Consider the following 6,900-nt stretch of genomic DNA (forward strand, 5'->3'; position numbering starts at 1 on the left):
GACACTTCTTAGTGGATATTACATGTAATACAAAAATACCAAGTGGTATTTACTCCCTATACCCATTTATATGCCTCTATCCCATATCTCCTTTGTCTCAGGTATTCTAGTACATTCAGACTCCTGGCTAGCTAGCCAGGCCATTCACCACTGCTCATAACTCCATATATATATGCACCTTACTCCTCCTTCCACACAAGGTGGATGACCAAGTGTGCCACTCAAAGTGCTGCCAGTGGGAAGATTTTTCATTGCTGCTCTTTCAAGGCCACCACTGAGTGTGGCTAGAAAGCAGCCAGCATCTATTTTACAAAATGGCAGGATTCTGAATCTTCATAGGGTTTACCTCCCACCCTCCCCAGCATGCTTGTTTTACCCAGGCCTCCAGTGTACTGGTTCATACCGAGAAGCACCTCTTACTCCTCCTGCTGAGTCAGCATGGTGTCATCAACATAATGGATCACTGTGATACTCTGCAAGATGCTCAGATAGTTTGAATCTGTTCAAATTAAGTTATGACAGAGGGCAGGAGAATTAGCATAGCTCTAAGACAAAAGTGTAAAGAATATTGTCCATTCCATAGGAATGCAAATTATTTCTGATTTTCTTTTATGATTAGCTTAAAAATAAGTATATTCCCCCCATTTAACAGCCAAATATATCATGTAGGTGAGGTCTTACTAATTTGCCCTGGCAACAATACTATGCCTGGCACTGCAGCTGTAATTGGGGCTACTGTGTGGCTGAGTTTGCAATAATATGCAGTCATTCTCCATAATTGTCATCTAGTCTCTATGCCCTACTGGCTAATGGAGAGATGTTATGAGGAATAGAAACCACCACCCCTGCATCCTTTAGATTTTTAAGAGTGGCACTAGTCTCCCCCATCAACTCCCTAGAATGTGATGTTGTCTTTGATTTATTACCTTGGTTGGTGGGGGAACAGGAATGTGGAGTGGTAGCTTCAGGTGCCCCAACCTTGCCTACCTAACCATGACAGCTCTTATTCCACAGGCCAAGGACCTGGGGATTACTCCAACTGCCAAGTACAGATGATCCTCAACTTATGATGGTGTGACCTCCCGATAAACACATTGTAAGCCGAAAATATTCTAAGTCAAAAATGTACTTAATACACCTAACCTACTGAACATCATAGCTTAGTTCAGCCTCCCTTAAACATACTAGGAACACTTCCGTTAGCCTGCAACTAGGCACAGTCATCAGGCAGCACAGCACACTGTAGATCTCACTTGTTTATCCTTGTGATGCCCGGGCTGTCTGGGAGCTGTGGCTCGTTGCCACTGCCCAGCATCACGAGAGAGTATCCAATGATGTCGCACTAGCCCAGGAAAAGATCAAAATTCAAAATTTAAAGTACAATTTGTACTGAATGAGTACCGCTTTCACACCACTGTAAAGTGAAAGAATTCCAAGCGAACAATGGTATGTTAGGGCGTGTCTGTACGTCCATCCCAATCATGTATTCAGGAGCTGCGGAAATGACACAGGTGGTCTTGACTAGTGAAGCCTTGAGAGGCAGTGAATTTTCCTGCCCACATCCTTCAACAAGGCACGCATTCACTTGAATAAGATGATAAGGCTTTCTTTGGGGCAGTACAGGCAAGCACATAAGTAGGCGTTAAACAGGGCACTTTGTGAAGAGGGTGGAGGAATATTTTTCAGGGAGAGTAAGAAAAAAATATTCTCAATATGCAAGATAAGACGTCAAGCTGAAGTAGATGCAAGGAAAATCCGGGATCCTCTCCAAGATTTCTGAAATAAAGAATCTATGCCTTGATTGGTCTACATTTGGTTAGTTTTATTCAGAGGTACTTGATATATTATGGTGCCATTGCAAATGGTATCCTTTTAAAAATTCCATTTTCTGACTGTTCTTGGTATTTAGTAAGTGATTTTATTTTATTTTATTTTATATATTTATTTATTTTGAGACAAATTTTCACTCTTGTTGCCTAGGCTGGAGCGCAGTGGCGTGATCTTGGCTTACTGTAATCTCTGCCTTCTGGGTTCAAGTGATTTTCCTGCCTCATCCTCCCCAGTAGCTGAGATTATAGGCACATGCCACCATGCCAGGCTAATTTTTATATCTTTAGTAGAGACAGGGTTTCACCGTGTTGGTCAGACTGTGAATGATAAATTTTATCAAAGGATATGTGTATCTATTTAAAGGATGATATGATTTCTTCTTTCTTGTGAACATGTGGTGATTATATTGATTTTCTCTTTCTTCTTTTTAAAGCATGTTATCTTTTACTGACCATCGATGCTTTCAGTACTCTTTGAGGACTTCCTTTTCATTGTGCATTCTCTAAAAGTCACTTTACATTATCACTTTATTTTAATTGTTAATCTCCTTCACATCAGTAGCCATTTTACGTTTTGTTATTTAAATTTTTCCTTCTCCAGGAAAATTCTTATAAATTTTTTCCTATATATTTTTCTCCAAGTTTTTATTCTAAAAAATTTCAAAGCTTTGGTGAAGTTTCACATTGTATCCTTCACCTGAATTCACCAATTGTTCATATTTTGCCCCACTTGCTTTACTATCTACGTACACACACACACACACACACACACACACACACACACACACACACACACAGAGTTTGGGTTTTGGCTCAGCCATTGGAGCCATTTGAGATTTGGTTTTGGCTGAGCTATTTGAGATTTAGTTGCAGACTAAATCTGATTCATTAGGCTGTGGGAAGGAACATGAGTTTTCATTTCTAATAAGCTCACAAGTGGTGCCCATGCTGCTAATCTGAAGACCATGCTTTGAGAACCACTAATATATAAACAAGGATAAATGATAAGACAAAGATGTATGCCAGATAATAGAAGTCCTAAAGAGAAATTAAAATAATATTTAAGTCCAGGCATGGTGGTTCATGCCTGTAATCCCAGTTCTTTGGGAGGTCAAGGCGGTTGGATCACCTGAGGTCAGGAGTTTGAGACTAGCCTGGCCAACATGGTGAAACTTTGTCTCTACTAACAAAAATTAGCCAGGTATGGTGGCACATGCCTGTAATCTCCGCTACTTGGGAGGCTGAGGCAGAAGAATTGTTTGAACCCAGGAGGCAGAGGTTGCAGTGAGCTGAGATCACACCACTGCACTCCAGTCTGGGCAACAGAGTGAGACTGTCTGAAAAAAAAAAAAAGGAAAATAATAATTTAAAAAGTTTAAAAAAATAAAGGAGATAAATTTTCAAAACTAAAGGGGGGGAAAGAATAAAAGACCTCAGAATGGAAGGCTTCATAGAGGACTAAACATGGGTAACAAGATAAAAATCCACTCCTAGAATAAGAAGAAAAAAATTCTAAAATCTACTGTACAGAAAAATAGATCACCTACCAAAATTAAAATTAGAGTAACACCAAATTTTTTCAACAGCAACATGAGAAGCAAGACACATGAGATAATATTTTCAAATTTTGAAAGAAATGCAGTTAGAATTTTATATCAAGCCAAACTAACATTCAAATATGAAGGCATCATAAACATTTTCTCAGGCATACATGAACTTTAGCTGGTTTGTGCATACAAAAATCCACTTTGAAGACAGTATTAGATGAAATGTTTAAATATCAGGAAAGAGATGTATAAGATGCCCCAAGAGACATGAAGTGAAGAGGATTAAATTCCTTGGAAAAGTTTGACCTTGTCATAAAAACTAGCTAAGGCAAATGCAAAACTAGAACTATTTATAACAATAAAGTAAGTAAAATTATATATTTCCCTTTAGGTTTCAAGAGCTGCCTACTCTGTGCTCATCTCATTATCTGAGCAACTCTCCTCCAAATCCTGTCAGGTAGTGGGGACAAATGGCACCTCCTCCCTCCAAAAGAAAATATTCACATGCCTTTTGACAAAAATATACTTTCCAAGATGGGTGCTTGCTTAATATGTAATCAACCTCTAAATTCATGTTTCCCTATAGGCCTATTTCTCCTGGGAAAGTTACTTAAATCTTTAACCAATAACTTCAACCTGGACAGTCCTACCTCAGGAGTTTAGAAGTGGCCTACACTTATTCAGACAAGTTCTAGCAAAAATCTAACCAAACAATTTCTTGAAGGGGAATAACTTCTTCAGTTGCAGATAAATTCCTTATCTGGTCCCTCTTCACAGGACTCACACAGCAACATGCAGTACAAACCTTAACTTCCTAACAGAAGGAAAATGACTTTTGTCTAACTTCAAGGTTATAAAGGTAAAGAGGTATTTTTGGTAAGGAATGTTATAAAGAGATTTTGAATATAAAACAAGATCTTGTATGATAAATTATTGTCCTAAAGTAAAATGACTGGTTGTTAAAAAAAAAAGAGGGATGTTTACAAGTTAGAAAGTCCAGGCATGTCATAGATGGTCTGCGTAAGTTATGAACAAATTTATGAAATAAATGTTGTATAGTTTAAAGGTTATTAGGCCTATTAAATGCTTCATAAACTGCTACTATGACTCTTACCTGTACAACTCGCCTTCTTTAAAGCTAGGTAAGGCCAAAGGACACACAGAGTTGGCCATTGCACCTAGCTATGCTGGTAAGACTCAAACATTATCTGCATTTCTGTCTGGTGTTCTAGGCTCCACACTTAGTACACAATTAGAATTACTTACTTACCAAAAGTAAAAGTTGGTAAGGGTTAGCAGTGTAAAATGTACTTGAGACTACTGGAAAAATAGTTTTATGTGCAAGGTGTATAAGGAAAGTAGAATGTGTTTTGGTAAAAGATTATATAAGAAGGCATGGCTGGGCGTGGTGGCTCACACCTGTAATCCCAGCACTTTGGGAGGCCGAGGCAGGTGGATCACAATGTCAGGAGTTCAAGACCAGCCTGAACAACATGTTGAAACCCCATCTCTACTAAAACTACAAAAAAAAAAAAAAAAGAAAAAAACCTAGCCAGGAATGGTGGCACACGCCTTTAGTCCCGTAGTCCCAGCTACTTGGGAGGCTGAGGCAGGAGAATTGCTTGAACCCAGGAGGCAGAGGCTGCAGTGAGCTGACATCATGCCACTGCACTCCTGCCTGGGTGACAGAACAAGTCTCGAAAGAAAAAAAGGAAAGTATACTTTACTCAAGTGCTGAAAACTACAAATAGCTTTTTAAAAAGTGTTATTAACTCTGGAAAACAAAACAAAAAGAATGAGTGATGTTTTAAACAAAAAAATTATTTCAGTCCTCCATCAGTTCAGTCCTATGTAATTAATTCTTATTCTGTCTGACATTAATTTAGCAGTTTTATGAGTCCAGTTTTTCCCCCAATGGAGTTATTGAAATTCCTACCCAGTTCAATTGCATGATCTCAAGGTCATAAACAAAGATCTGTATTTCAGATTACCTAGCATAGTCTTTTTATCCTTTCCCTTAACCTCCTTGAAGACACAAGACTTTATTATTTGCAAAGAGCTTTTAGAAAAATATCAGAATAAAGCAATTTACTGTGTATACCAAGACATATCAGATTTTTAAGAATCTCATATAATTTTGAGACATATTAATATCCATACAAATGTAACTCAGAGTTAAATATCATTTCTTATTTGATTTCAATGCTTCCTATGTGATTTTAACATAAGAAATAAGCCTAATATGTCTGTCTTAGATATTCGGGGGCCCTTTTTTGAATGTCCAAAAGCCAGTTCAAGGTAAAAAACAAACAAACAAACAAAAAAAACAGGCTTAATTTAGAACATGAAATTTTGATTTGGGAAGTTTGTCAAATACCTAAGGTTTACTTTGTTATCAAAACAAGAAAGGTTGAAAACACTTAATCATAGGTCACGAGGATCATAGGTCAGTATAAAATAATAGTCATTAATTTAGCTAAAATGATAATTTAAAGATTTCAAAAAGCAAAAATTTTTCTCTTTGACAGAGAGGAGACTCTATTTTTCAAACAATCAAAACATCTGATATAGACAACATGAGACCAACAAAGTCTGTCTCTGTCTCTTTCTTTTTATGAAGTTTACTCAGAAGGCAAACAAAATTTTTTTACTATCTCTTATTAATACCAAATGAAAATATTGTTTAAAAGAGAAAACCAAATTCTACCCTTCTATCAGTGTATTAATATTAAACATAATTTTAATAAAACCTTATAAGCAGATCTATCTAATCTCAATCATGTTTGACCACAAAGAAGATTTTCATGAATCTTTTATAACCTCTCACAATTTTTCCCATTCTATTTCTTTCCCCAACTTTCTATATTCATTCAGTTTTATCTGTCATTCTTACTTTATTTCTGGAATTTAATTGTTTACCTTGTAAACAACCTCTAAACTAGACAAAATTACTTTTTATTTAACAAAACTCCATTTTCATGATTTTCTCATAACCTTCCTTTCCAAAACACATCCTACTTTCCTTGATCTCAAGGTCATAAGCAAAGGTCTGGATTTCAGATTACTTAGCAGAGTCTTTTTATCCTTTCCCTTAACCTCCTTGAAGACACAAGACTTTAATATTTTCATATATAATTATTTTTAATTAGAATTATATTATATATTATATTTTAATATAGAATTATATTTTAATATTTGTATATAGAATTATTTTTCTTATATCTAGTAGTTTTAATTACATACATTACCTACAATTTTAAACCCGAGTAACTTTAATTCACAGTAACAACCTATGAAGTAAGCAGTTTTTAATTATCAGTCATATACCAATAATTTATGAATATAGTCCAGGTGCAGTGGCTCACACCTGTAATCCCAGCACTTTGAGAGGTCAAGGTGGGCAGATCGCTTGAGCATAGGAGCTTAAGACCAGCCTGGGCAACAAGACAAAACTGTCTCTATTTTTAAAAAAATAAAGAAAAAGTCTCCAAAAATGGGGTGTATAGTGCCTTTTTTGTGTTCTT

The sequence above is a fragment of the Macaca nemestrina genome, chromosome 3 (assembly GCF_043159975.1).
Source record: "Macaca nemestrina isolate mMacNem1 chromosome 3, mMacNem.hap1, whole genome shotgun sequence".
NCBI classification, from domain to species: Eukaryota; Metazoa; Chordata; class Mammalia; order Primates; family Cercopithecidae; genus Macaca; species Macaca nemestrina.